Source organism: Camellia sinensis, chromosome 8 (genome assembly GCF_055761805.1).
Source record: "Camellia sinensis isolate YWXY chromosome 8, ASM5576180v1, whole genome shotgun sequence".
NCBI classification, from domain to species: domain Eukaryota; kingdom Viridiplantae; phylum Streptophyta; class Magnoliopsida; order Ericales; family Theaceae; genus Camellia; species Camellia sinensis.
In genome coordinates, this window is record NC_138968.1 from 185,382,844 (window position 1) to 185,396,333 (window position 13,490).

At 43.6% G+C, this 13,490-nt stretch overlaps 1 pseudogene; it reads right to left on the reverse strand.

Annotated features, from left to right (window-relative positions):
* Window positions 1-13,490, reverse strand: part of LOC114256263 ((-)-germacrene D synthase-like) — a 296,423-nt pseudogene that overhangs the window by 157,742 nt on the left and 125,191 nt on the right.

Consider the following 13,490-nt stretch of genomic DNA (forward strand, 5'->3'; position numbering starts at 1 on the left):
GTAGAGGAGATAGCTTTCACATAGTGCAGCCACGGCCTTCCGAGCAATAGATTGAAAGTGGCTTGCACATCGAGGACGTGAAACTCAATATCCTATTGAACCAGGCCCACTTGAACCCTAATCTGTGTTGTACCCATCACCTCTCTACTAGTGTTGTCATACGCCCGAATCACCTAGGCTGTAGGCACAAAATCCACTGGTTTCAGGCCAATGGCATAGGCTGTACGAGATGGGCAGACGTTGATTGCTGACCCGGTATCGACCAATACCATTGGTACCCACTTTTCTTGGCACTCTATTGATATGTATAGAGGCTTGTTGTGTGCAAAGTCTTCCGGCGGTAGTTCCTTGTTCGAGAAGGTTAGAGTTGGCGTAGCACCTCCTGAGAAGACTAATCCTACCAGTTGTTCGAGGGTAGTGTCAATGGACAACTTAGCTTTATCCCTCGCCGACAATACAACCTGTCTGTGCACTTGTGAAGCCATAATCAGACCCCAAATAGATATATCAGCTTGGATCTTCTTTGGGGTCTGTCTGTCTCGACTTCTTTGGGACTTCTTTATCCTTGGGACCAGCTTTGGGACCAGCTTGTCTCTGGAGGAATTTACATTGGCCTCAAAAAAGTTGAGCCACTACATTCAAGTCCACAAGATTGTGGTGTTAACTGAACATCCACTAAAATCCCTGTTATAGCATGGAGACTTAACAAGAAGAGTAGCTCGATGGGTAGTAGTTCTAGTTCAGTATGTCTTAGAATTCATGTTGAGAACAACAATCAAGGGCTAAGTTTTGGCCGACTTTATGGCAGAATTTTCTCTAGGCGTGATCCCAAGGCGGGCACCGATGAGCGCCGGCCTAGGATGCCCAAGGGAGGAAGAGGGACACCAATTGGGGACACAGAACCCCACGTCAGCAAAACAAAAGAAGACAGAAGAAATGCTAAAACCCTGCGACATGTACATCTGCGACTCTTTCTGCCTTTTTGTCGGGGGCAAGAGTGGTTCTAGTATCGCCAGATGGGTGAACGATAGAACAATCCACCCGTTAAGGGTTCGAGGCCTCAAATAATGAAGTCGAGTATGTAGCATTGATTGTTGGACTGAGGTTTGTAACAGCAATGAAAGCCAACAAAGTGGTAGTCTTCTGTAACTCCCAGCTCATTGTAAATCAAGCAATGGGCGAGTACGTAGCCTTAGATGAGAGGATGATAGCCTATGTCAAGGAGGTTGTGAAGCTACTAACAGTATTTGGAAGTTGCTGGCTACAACAGGTTAGCTGAGATGATAATAGCCATGCCGACGCCTTGGCTAACCTGGCCAGTGCAATGAAATTAGGTGAGGCAAGGACAATAATGGTATATTATCTGTCAGGCCCAAGTATAGAGCCCCTAATAACCGAGTACGAAGCAATGTGCGTGGAGATGGGTCCTATAGCTTGGCTTTTCGTGCCCCCTTTTGGAAATCGAAATAGCCCTACAGTATCGAACTCCCGCGGTTCTAAATCTGATTCCACAAGTGCAATGTAAAATAGATAATCACCAAAGAGTCCAAATCCAGCTAATCTTTTGGAAAATCGATTTTGAATCAAATTGCCAAAAATGGACTGCTTTGCCAGATACAGAGTAGCCACCTAAATATTTTATTTTTGGAAAATTTAGGAAACCCATGACTCGTGCCATAAGCCACGTGTCCATCATCACCAAGATTGTCTTGGCTCGAGAACTTAGGTACGAGAGGGGAAGATCATGAATTGAGCACCCCTGCTTGCCCGATCTAAGATCGGCCTCTACTAATCATGATATGAATCTTATGTACGTTATATGCTTTTGTTTCAATTATTAGGCTAGCATTACTATGTGATGCGCACACACACAAGTATGGACTAACTTTGCAAGAATTGGAACATTTCGATTCATGTTCATTTTGGAAAATTGTTTCGGAATATATACCATTTGAAAAAGTGATCGCATATGAACATTACTCAAATTATTCCAATTCAAGCAATTGGCCTTCATTCACAGGCATTCCAGAAATTATAGCACTTAAGCAATTAGTCTCATGGCAAGCATGCTAGACATGGCAACAATCACACACATGCGATAAAGTAAAGCGAGTAAAGGCTCACCTAGTACTCCAAGCCAAAACAAACAAAAGAGTTAGAAAAATGAATGATTCCCAACTATGCAATATGACTAATGCAATACATGTGATATGCAACTAATAGGTTCGGCTACTAATATGGCATATGAATTAATTTGATATCATGCGGTCTAAGCATGTATTTAAAGAAGTATAAGCAATAACAATGCAAGTTAGAATGATGAACCGAACCTCGGTGCATGCAATACAAATGGATGCAAACATGAAGTATGCTAAAGAAAAAATGATGTCCCTAAACTAACCATCATAAGCTAGTAAATAAAAGGGATAAAGACGTGAGATTGGAAGACATAGACGTTATTACAACATTGCGCTCTCACGAAGGAGAGTCCGAATAAACTAACTAGCTAACTAGCTAAGCTAAGCTAATTATTACAAAACAAATTAAATTAGCTAAACTACTTAACAAATTATTACAACAAATGAATTAACTGTTCTAGTTAACTAAAATAATTACAAGACAAAATCGAACAACTAGTTAACTAACTAATTATTACAACACTTCACAAAATTAACTAGCTACGACTAATTAATTACAACAAACATCTAAAACTAAATATTTAAACTTAAACATGCTTGGTATGCGAGGAATGCTCATGCACGTGCTCGGTTTCGACCCGAAAAGGCCACTATTTTGCTTCTAGAAGGTCTCTGTTGCATAGTAGATCACTTACAGTGTTGTCCACCTCCAGAATAGCTCTGCTCTGCTCAAAAAACACATTGCTGAATTTTTTATCAGTGGCCAGCCGGCCAGGAGTGACGGCCACTATTGCAGGGTTCACCTTGCTACAATAGAGAACAAACAGAGCATGCATAGGGTATTCTTAAGGGTTTGTTTTCACAATTCACCCCTCCTTATCATGAACAAATCAAAGGAGTAGTAACCTTAGTCCACAAACCATCAACTCAAGCAATTTCATTGCACGATGGTTTATGAACAAAAATGTGCAAGTTCAATAAATGCTACAAAATAAGACTGTAACCTCCTCCCTTTCTTGAAATGATGATTGGAAGTGGTGACCTTGGAAACTTGAACCATTTCATCACTAATGAGTATGAAATGCCTCAAGCTTCCATGTGTTCAATTAACGTCTGATTGAACACAACCAAATTTTATCTTGTACCATTTTAGTCCCATTTTAGTACTCCATTTTAAATTACCAACCATCCTCTAGTTCATTGAGTCTAAACGGTGAAGTTAAGTCCTCTAATGGAAAGAGGGCTCAAACCAAGAGTTGCTTTGGGCATGAAACAGACATCATACCGTTGGTAATGAACCTCCTAGGGGAGTAAACCATTAAGCATGACATCTCAATCTCATGCTTAAACAAACAAGTAGTTTGAAACCAATTTCAAAGCAAAATAAAAGCCAAGAAATGAGGGAGGTTGCAGAGATGATTAGGAGTGATTACAAGTATGGAAAGCCATAAATAAATGTAATCAACTCAAATAAGACGGTGTCTAAGGCCTAGAACACCAAACTCATGAGGACAATTGCACTATAAGCATGTAAAACAAAGCCCAAGTTTCAGCCTAAAATCACAGAGTTTTTACAGCCCAAAAACAGTTGGAAAATTGCAAGAAAAAGAGTAGTTAAAACAAGTAAAGAGGCAAAGCCTTATACCTCTTGAAGAGGAAATCAATTCCAAGCAACAAAACCAAGCAAACACACCCTCAAGAGCTCTAACAAGCCTTAAAGACACCTCGGCTCAAACATGGAGAGGTTTGGTTAGGGGTGTACAAGCAAAGGTGAAGGATATGTAGGCAAAAGTGTAGAAATTTGGAAGTGAGAGAGAGAATTGTAGAGAGAGGAAAAATTTTGCTCCAAATTTTTTCTAACCTTCAAAACATGTGACGAAGGCCCTCTATATATAGAAAGCATGAATTCCCCTCATAAACATCCAGCCATACACGCGGGAGCAGATGCAAGCATCTGTGCAAACAGCTGGCACAACTGTCACAAAATATTTGCAAAAGACATTGGTAGCCGGTAACCAAGAGTGATGGCCAGCAGCCCAAAGAGGTGGCCTGGTTGCAGGCTTGAATAACATTGAGTTTGGTCCAAAATTGAGACAAGGTGTGCAAGGGTTGAAAGGCTCAAAGCTGTGGCATTCCGTTAAGGACTTTGAGCGCTTGACAAGCATATAGACTCATCATCGAGTGTGCAAGCGATGGCGTCCTAGTCGTAATGGCCGTAAAAATGGGGTGTCTACAGTTGCCCGCCTTTGACAGAACTCGGAGTCATGAAATGACGTGAATGGATGTCAAAGCCAGAGACGACCTATTTTGACAAGGCCATAAGACTTGGACAAACAATCGAGACAGTAATAAATGGTCGCGCCCGTAGGCTGCCTACGTATCTCTTTGTAAGGAATCAAACCAGCGTAGTTCTGAGGCAAGATGCAAATGATATGCACAATGCAACTTTGAAAGCTGAACTCGGACACTTCGCGAAACTGGCTATTTTGAAAACTTATGATCATACAAGATGATGCAATAAGCAAGATAACAAAACAACAACATGCGAATGAAAAACTTTAATCTTAAAACCAAAACAGGCTTCATGCAAAAAGATATAAAACACACTCTGACCACGCCAAAACAAAAGATGAGGAAAGAAAACACCGCTCAGGGTTGTGTTTTACATATCTTGAGAAATTGAGAAACGAAAACCGCTCGGGGTCGCATTTCACACGGCTTGAGAAACTGAAGAACGAAAACTGCTTGGGGTTGCATTTCATGTGTCCCCAGAACTAGAGGAGTAAAAACCGCTCGGGGGCGTAATTCACACATCTTGAGAAATAAGAAACCGCTCAAGGTCATGTTTCACGCATCTTGAAAAACAAGAAACACTGCTCGAGGCTCGCGCTTCGCGCATCCCAAGAAACAAGAAAAATCGCTCAGGCTCGCGTTTAACACGTCCCAAGAAATAAGAAAAACTGCTCGTGCTCGCGCTTCAAGTGTCCCGAGATAAAACACGCCCGGGCCACGCTTCACGCATCCTGAGATACGAGAAAAACTGCTTGGGCTGTGGCTTCACGTATCCCAAGATAAAATACGCCCAGGGCTATGCTTCACGTATCCTGAGATATGAAAAAATTGTTCAGGCTCGCGTTTCACGTGTCCCGAGATAAAACAAGCCCAGGGCTACGCTTCAAGCATCCTAAGATACGAAAAAAACTACTTGGGCATGCGCTTCACGCATCCCGAGATAAAACACGGCCAGGGCTATGCTTCATACGTCCCGAGGTACGAGAAAATCACTCATGCTCGCATTTCACGTATCTCGAGATAAAACAGAAAGGTATGCGATAGATGCACAAAAGGAACGTGTGCGATAGATGCACAAAGTAAACAACTACGATAGATGCATGAAGCATATTCCATGCAAGATAGACAATCGACGTATGATGTTAATTAAAGGCATGTTCTACAAGAAACAAAGCATTTTCCATGTATGATTGACAGTATGTTCTATGCATGAATCATGAATGATGCAAGACACGCATACAACATACGTATTGTGAAATGCATATTCTATGCAACAAAAGAGAAAGAAGACATAAAATGAATAAAAGCGACATTCGATGGCACCTTCCAATTTACCTCTCGAAGGAATTGCAATATGTTTAAAAAAGGATACACCTCATTCATGTTGACAAGTGATGAACATCGTGTGCCGAAACACAGTTTTGAGCTTCTGTAAAGACAATCTGGACCCAACAATGAACCTTCCCTACACCTCTTGGAAAACAAAGACACAAATTAACATCAGGACACAGAGGAAGGCCACCAGCCACTCGCCGGCCACAAGGAGAGGCTGCCGACCACCTGCTGGTCACCGATGGCAGACCGGGGCAATTTGGTCTTTTCGAGCACGGGCTTTAAGTATACATCACAACACTTCATTTCCACACACCCACAAGACCGAAATTGCGCTCCCTATCTCTCTAGGTGCTCCTTCTTTTTAGATTTGCACTTTTTACCCGTTTTCCAATGCCCCATGCACATTTTCATCGCAAAACCCTCTTAGTTCTCTTACTTTGAACCAATTAGATTTTAATTTCCACGCCTTTTCTCAAATTTTCACCACCTTAGGCTTGTTTCCCCCGAGTTTCTCTCGAGTTTCGTGCACTTTTTTTGACTTTGACTTTTTCTCCCATTTTCTCTCTCATAGGGTTGACTTTTTTCAAGTTCACCTTCTTTTCTCCATTTTTCTTTACTTTTCACCTACTTTTCACCCATTCTCCAGATGGCAGATGAGATTCCACACGACGGGGCTCCTTCTGAGGTTCCACTTGCATTCCCACCTATTCCTGAAGTAGGGGAGCCGGTACCTACCAAGGCTGGCAAGGCGCATTGAGGCTGATCTCAAGGCAGAGTTTGAGCCCGAGTTAGAGCTAGAGCCACTACCATTGAGCGTACAGCCTTTTGATCCGGTGAGATATTATCCCTGCACGCACATATTGCCACCCAGAGGCATTAGACGGTTCAATGACTTTGCTCGCAGTGCACCAAAGGATCTCCTGCTGAGGGAGCCAACCTCTCACCTGTTAGGCAGTGCCATTGAGGTATGAACTCTATTTTCATGCATTCCTGCTTGTCTTTTCATTGCATTTCTTGCACTGCCTTTCATCTAACTTACTTTTTTCATCACTACCTGATCTGATTTACATGTTCTTTACCACAGGGAGAGTTTTGTGCCCACAGGGGGTATAGAGCTACGAGAGTGGGAGATTGGTATGACGAGCTCCTTCTTGGAGTTCGTGACATCATTGACGAGGGCCTTTTCTGCTCCGTCCTGACACAAGTCATTGCGAGTCGTCCTCTTCTAGTAGCGCTTGTGGAGAGGTAGTGGGACACAACCAACTCCTTCCACTTCTCTACAGCCAGAGAGATACAATGACTTTTTACGACTTCACCATGATCATAGGCTTAGGAGTAGGGGGTGATCCGACCCTTTTTGACACCAATATGGGAGAGTGGGAGGCAGCCTGGATCGAGCTGTTGGGAGTATGTCCACTCTTGTACCAGCCAGCTATGGTCAGATATAGCTGGTTCGCTGAGCAGTTCCGGGGGAACGAGCCCGAGATGTTGGATGAGATGGAGCAGTATGCCAGAGGCTTCCTGATGTTTGTCTTCAGTACCACCTTGTTTTCAAACAGGTAGAACACCGTGGGTTTATGTCTATTGAGCGCCTTGGTGTCTCTTCCCTGAGTACGCTTCTATGATTAGGGCGGAGCTGGCCTTGCCACTCTGTACGGCTACATGAGCTCTACCTCCTGCCTGAGAGGAAAGTTGATCGGAGGCTACTAGCAAGCCTGGGAGATTTGCATTTCAGATCCCTCTTTGCACTTTACATTTTCTGCATCTGTTCATACCCTGTGCTTTCTACTTTGCACTTTCTACATCTGTTCAGACTGCATGCTTTCTGCTTTGTACTTTCTACATCTGTTCATACTTTGATGACCACATATCACTGCACTTTCATTATAGCTGTGGGTTTACGCATATTTTCGAGCTCTGGCTCCAGAGCCCATGGAGGAGCTCCACCTGATGGTCCTTTTCTTGAGGCGATATGATGGTTGATGTCAGCATAGGACTCGCGAGACCTTTGCTTTCTTCAGCCATTATTTTGACACTGTGGCTGCCCACGAGGTAACCCGAAACATAGTCATTTTTGCTTTAACACTGCTCTGATTCATAGATTCACAACTGACAGTAACTAATAATCTGTACACTCTCTGTTTGGAGATCATGTCGCAGCCTTGGGCCATGATGCCTGCTAGGGTACGGGACTAGTATGCTAGGGCTTGGGCCATGTCGTACTTTTGCATTTTGCTAGAGGGCTCAGTCTGCCGAGCCTGGTTCTTAAGTGAGCAGTTCGTCTGCCAGACCGTGGCTTGCCGGATCCAGTTGTTCCGATGCCACCGCTAGAGTATATGAGGTCAGCAGACTGATTATCCTTTGACACAGTCACTCAGTTCATAGTGGGCTTGGATGCTGATTTCTTTAGGGGTGAGGGCGACTACACGACCTTTATTCAAGCCCACCTCATGCCACCTCTGACAGGTGCTCACGGAGGCGAGGGGGCAAGGGCTCCTGCGGCAAGGGAGTCGACTAGGGCCCGTGCTAGAGAGGCTCCCTCTACAGAGTAGAGCTCCCGTTAGCCAGAGCTTCCTATCGCGCTCACATGCTAGCGGCATACTGAGGCTGCTTACCAGATCACGATCGAGCCGGCCGAGGCTGGACACGAGCTTGTCGGAGTTCGGGGTTTGTCTCAGGTATGGACCATACTTTACAATTTGCACCCCACATTTCATTTCAGATATGTTTATTGTGAACACTGATCATCAAAATGCATTTACAGGTATCATAAAGTACATGGGGAGCTGTCTCGAGCTGATAGCTTCCTTGATGGGCATGGTACAGAGGAGGGAGGCGCTGCTTAGTCTCCACGGTATCAAGGTAATTTCCTTCAGTTTGCACGCTTCATGCTATCATATTTCCACTGATACACTGACATTTCAACTGTAGTCTTTCCCAAACTGTACCGATATACTACATCTGATACACTACATCTGCACACTATACTCATATTGTATCTGATTTCTTCATACCACTTATTCTGTATATTATGCCAGTATCTGATATACACATTGTAACTGAAATTTTGACAACTATCTTTTTCAGATCCCATCTGTACCGATGGCTCTGGCAGCAACAGCAAGGACAGCATTGGCAGTATCTTCTCCAGTAGGCAGGGAGGAGAGGTAGAGATAAGGGTACCTGAGGCCAGAGCAATCCTCCAGAGCCCATCTTGAGCGATGATGATGCTGAGACCAGTGACTCTGAGGAGGTAGTGAGTCGGCATTCTGAGTCATCTGAGAGCAGAAACGATGATACTGGCTAGGGTTCCGAGAGTGGATGTGTTGCCGAGGAGGGTCCTAGGATAGAGAGCGGAGACGATGTCGACTCTGGTTTTAGTTTAGAGACTGATTCAGACAGCGTCGCTAATGGAGATAGTGCCCCCAAGTCCTCCCCTCCGAGGAAAAGGACGAAGAGGGCCTCTCGGGCTTGAGGCAACTGGCGCTATTTATTTATTTATTTTTTTGGTACTTTTTTGCTTAGTTTTTTGTTGTTTTGTAGCATTAGCACATGTATAGCTTCAGGTAGGTTTTATTTTGCTTTGAACACTTGTACTCCTCTTTTGTAAAAATCATGATCGGAATAAAACCTCACAGTTTTTATGGAAAGTGGTTGTCATTTTTTGCATCATGAGCACCATATTTGCATGAAATGCACATGGAATTGAATTGGCCAATAGAGCACTTGACTGAAACAATGTTCTTAATCGGGTAACGAGCCGACCAACAAACGAAATACGAAATACAAAATTCAACTCGATAAACAAAGTAAAAACAACTCAAATACAAATAAACAAACTTGCTAAAACCAAAAAGATTCAAAACAAGACCTTAAAACACACAAAAATCAAAACAAAACACAAGCTTTCAGCATTGTTCAGCACACAGGTGGATGACAGACCAGAAAAGAAGGCTGTTGGCCAGAGCTAGAGCCTGTCGGGCATAGAAGGTGGCCTACCGGCCACAAGAGGTGGCTTGCCGGCCACAAAAGTAGCTTGCCAGCCACCAATGTGGCCTACCGGACACTTGCCAGCCATGTGCCGGCCAAAAATGTGAAAATCGTCAGATTGCTGACAGTTGGTTTCCACTCACAGCCTTATCTTCTACAAAAGGTTCAGCTTCGTGAATTATTCTCTAGAACTTCATTTCAGCTGCAATTTCTTCCACAAATGGAGCCATTTTTTGCCGAAAAGCTTTTAGATTGGATAGCACCTTTAGACGGCTCGAAAAAGGTAAATTTCCGGGGTTTCGGCATAAATGCACTTTTTTCGTTGAGCCGAACTCCACTTTGTTTTTCATTCCTTCATGTCATGGCTCGATGCGGGGATCCAATTACACACATCTTTCGCTTCTGGGAACAAGAAATATGCCCGACAATTGAAAAATTTCAGGTGCTAATGGAATCTTGACGAATTCAGGAAATCATACCTCAGCCCTATTTTGGCCAAGCCCAAGCTTTGGGACAGATGTGTGGGCTCACTCTGCACAAGGCTCGATCTTTGGCCCACAACGGAGAGTTGGACATTCCCAGCTTAATTCATCGATTTTCCGATGTCGGTGACAGAGGCGACCTTTTCTGGCAGGATTTTCGGCAACATGCCCTCTACTTGTGCATGCTTGCACATTTCCTTCTTGCCCCTAGTTTTGGCGGATCTAGCATTCGATTTATCGAAGTGGCACAAGTCCTGAAAGAAGGCAAGAGCTACATTAGTATACCACTGGCCGAGACCTTGATGGGCTTAGACGCGTTTCATCGGCGAGAGACTACCAGATTCGCGGGAAGTCCATTACTTCTTCAGGTACTGTTTTCCACCCTTTCTCATATGTGTTTCTCACATCTCTCTGCACTCATGCTATGTTTTTCTCTCAAAACCCTTTTCTCACTTTTCTCTCAACATACATCTCTCTATTTTTTAATCTCTCTTTTCTTTCATCCTTTCCCAGGTGTGGCTGAAGGTAGTGGATTCTTGCCCTGAGTACTCAGCTCGAGGTTATTTCTTCCACTACCGACTAGTGGATTTCCCGAACAAGAGATGGTGATGCAATTGGATGTGCAACAGGTCAACTGTTGCTGACATAGCCTGGCATTGCCCTTGGCTTAATCTGACCGAGATGAGTTACAGCATGGCTCGGTAGCCTGGCATACAGTTGATTGACCTCACGCACTGTGTGTTCTACTTCCCCTTCCAGTTCAAACGTCAGTTTGGGCACGATCAGACCTGCCCAGAGAAGGGGGTAGAGTACTCGATTTCATTCCCCATTCGTGGTTCACATTTGGCTAGGTATCTCACCACTTGGAGGATGAGAGAGCTTCTGGTCCCTACCCCTAGCTTCAGTTGTGTCCTTTTCGATGAGTGTTTGGCTTGGCTCGAGGATAAAGCACAAACCGAGCCCATTTTGGCTTTAGAAGATTCCACGAGCAGAGGGCGTAGGAGTACCTGACTCACTTATGTCCCTAGTTTATTGCTTTGACCTTTCTTTTTAATATTTTTCGATGCAATAAAAGCAACTTTGATTTATATCGAAGAGTTGGAGAGCTTTATATTGAAATCAATGAAATTAAAGTCGTGAGCACTGAAAATTTTTCTTTTGGTCCAAAAATTATCTAAAGTTGTAAAAGGCAAAATTTTGAACAAAATCAACTTTTATCAAAACTTTTCAAAACCATTTTCAAGAGGATCACCACCTGACACGCACGGAATCTATCCTCGAGATGTACAACCTTGAATCAAAAGATCATAACTGCCCCTTGATTACACACACTGCTACTTTGCATTGTAACCAACTCTTCTCCTCAGAGTAAAGATAACAACCGAACTCTCAGGTAAAGAACGAACAAAGATGACCTGATCAAACACAAGGACAGCACAGTTGAGTTGGAGGTGATTATGGTCGGACTTCAGGATGAAGTTGCCTACATATCCCAAAGATGGGAATCAAGTCTTACGTAATTTAGTTCAGGTTCACTCGAGTATTAACTCTTTCCTTTTGCGCTCTAACTTTTACCAAAGTCGCCCTTTAAGGTTTTCAACCTTGCGAGCTTAATTTTTAATTTTGTTTCGAATTTTTCATGCTCTAACTTTTGCCTAGGTCACCCTTTCGGGTTTTCGGCCTAGCGAGCCTCTCAGGGATAGTATTTCTTCAACTTGTCCATGTTGATCGGTTATGAAAATTCTAGGCCATCTAAGTCCATGAGAGTAACAGCTCCATCCTGCCAGATATCATTGATGATGTAAGGACCAGTCCAATTGGGTCTGAACATGCCCCTAGAGTCATGGATGGAAGCTCGGTTGTCTTTCAGCAGCATATCTCTCTCTTTGAGATTCCGGGACTTAACTTTCTTGTTAAAAGCCCTAGCAATTCTGCGCTGGTAGCCCTGAACATGATACAATGCTTTCAGCCTTCTCTCATCAAACAACATCAATTCTTTAAATATGCTCTGTTGTCAGTCTGCCTTTGGTATCTGACACTCAGCCATAAGTCGTAGTGACGGGACTTCTATTTCAATTGGCAGGCGAGAGAATAAGGAGTTGCTCTTGTAGACGCCCGAATTGAAGTTCTGTAGCCCTAGAGTGTGAATGACAATTTATCTGGCTAGTCCCTGTAGGTCTCAACCATCTTCTGCAAAATATACTTGATGTTCTTGTTAGCGGCCTCAACAACTCCATTGGTTTACGGCCGGTATGTAGATGACTTATGAAAAGCCACCTTGTATTTCTTCAACAAGTCTATCATTTCCTTCTTGAAGTGGGAGCCATTATCTGATATGATCTCGTTTGGGACTCCGTACCGGCAAATGATATTATTTCTGATAAACTTGGCCACATGCGATGCTTTCAACTCTACATAGGACTGAGCTTCCACCCAGTTCGTGAAGTAATCAATTGCCACCAAGATGTATTCATGCCCATTTGTCCCTTTTGGCATGACTGTGCCGATGACATCAATTCACCTGATTTAGAAAAGCCATAGTGAAGTCATGTTGTACAATTTTGACAGCGGGATATTCATGCGATTATCATGAATTTGGCATTTATGGCATCGCCGAACAAAACTAATACAATCCTCCTCCAAAGTGGACTAGCAGTAACCTTGCCTGAGAATCTTTCGGGCTAACATCACTCCATTCTTGTGCGCTTCGCACTCTCCTCCGTGGATGGCCTCCATCAGGCTGTTTGATTCCTCTTCTTCCACACACAACTTGTGCATTCCTAGATGACCTCTTTTGTACAATTTACCTCCGCAGATGATAAATTGGACGACCATTCGCCTTATTCCCCTTTTGTCTTTGGTCTCTGCCCCTGGGGGATAAATCTTCTTTTCCAAGAAGTTCCAGATATCGTAGTACCATGGGTTTTTGTCTTGCACTTCATCTATTGTGGCGATATTTCATAAGCCGGCGTGTATCTCTGCTCAATGATAATAGGACACATTCGGACTCCAAGTGGGATGTTTACCATAGAAGATAAAGTTGCAAAGCATTAGCGAACCTATTGTTCTCTCTTAGTAGATGCGTGAAAGTCAGCTTTTCAAATCTAGAATCAGAACATCCAGCGCTTGGTGATAAACCTTCATCTTTTCTTCTTTGACCTTCCAGTCTCCATTTGCTTGAGAAACAACCAAGTTCGAGTCCCCGATAATGTTTAACCTTTTTGCCCCTAGTTCTAGGGCAGTTTCTAAACCG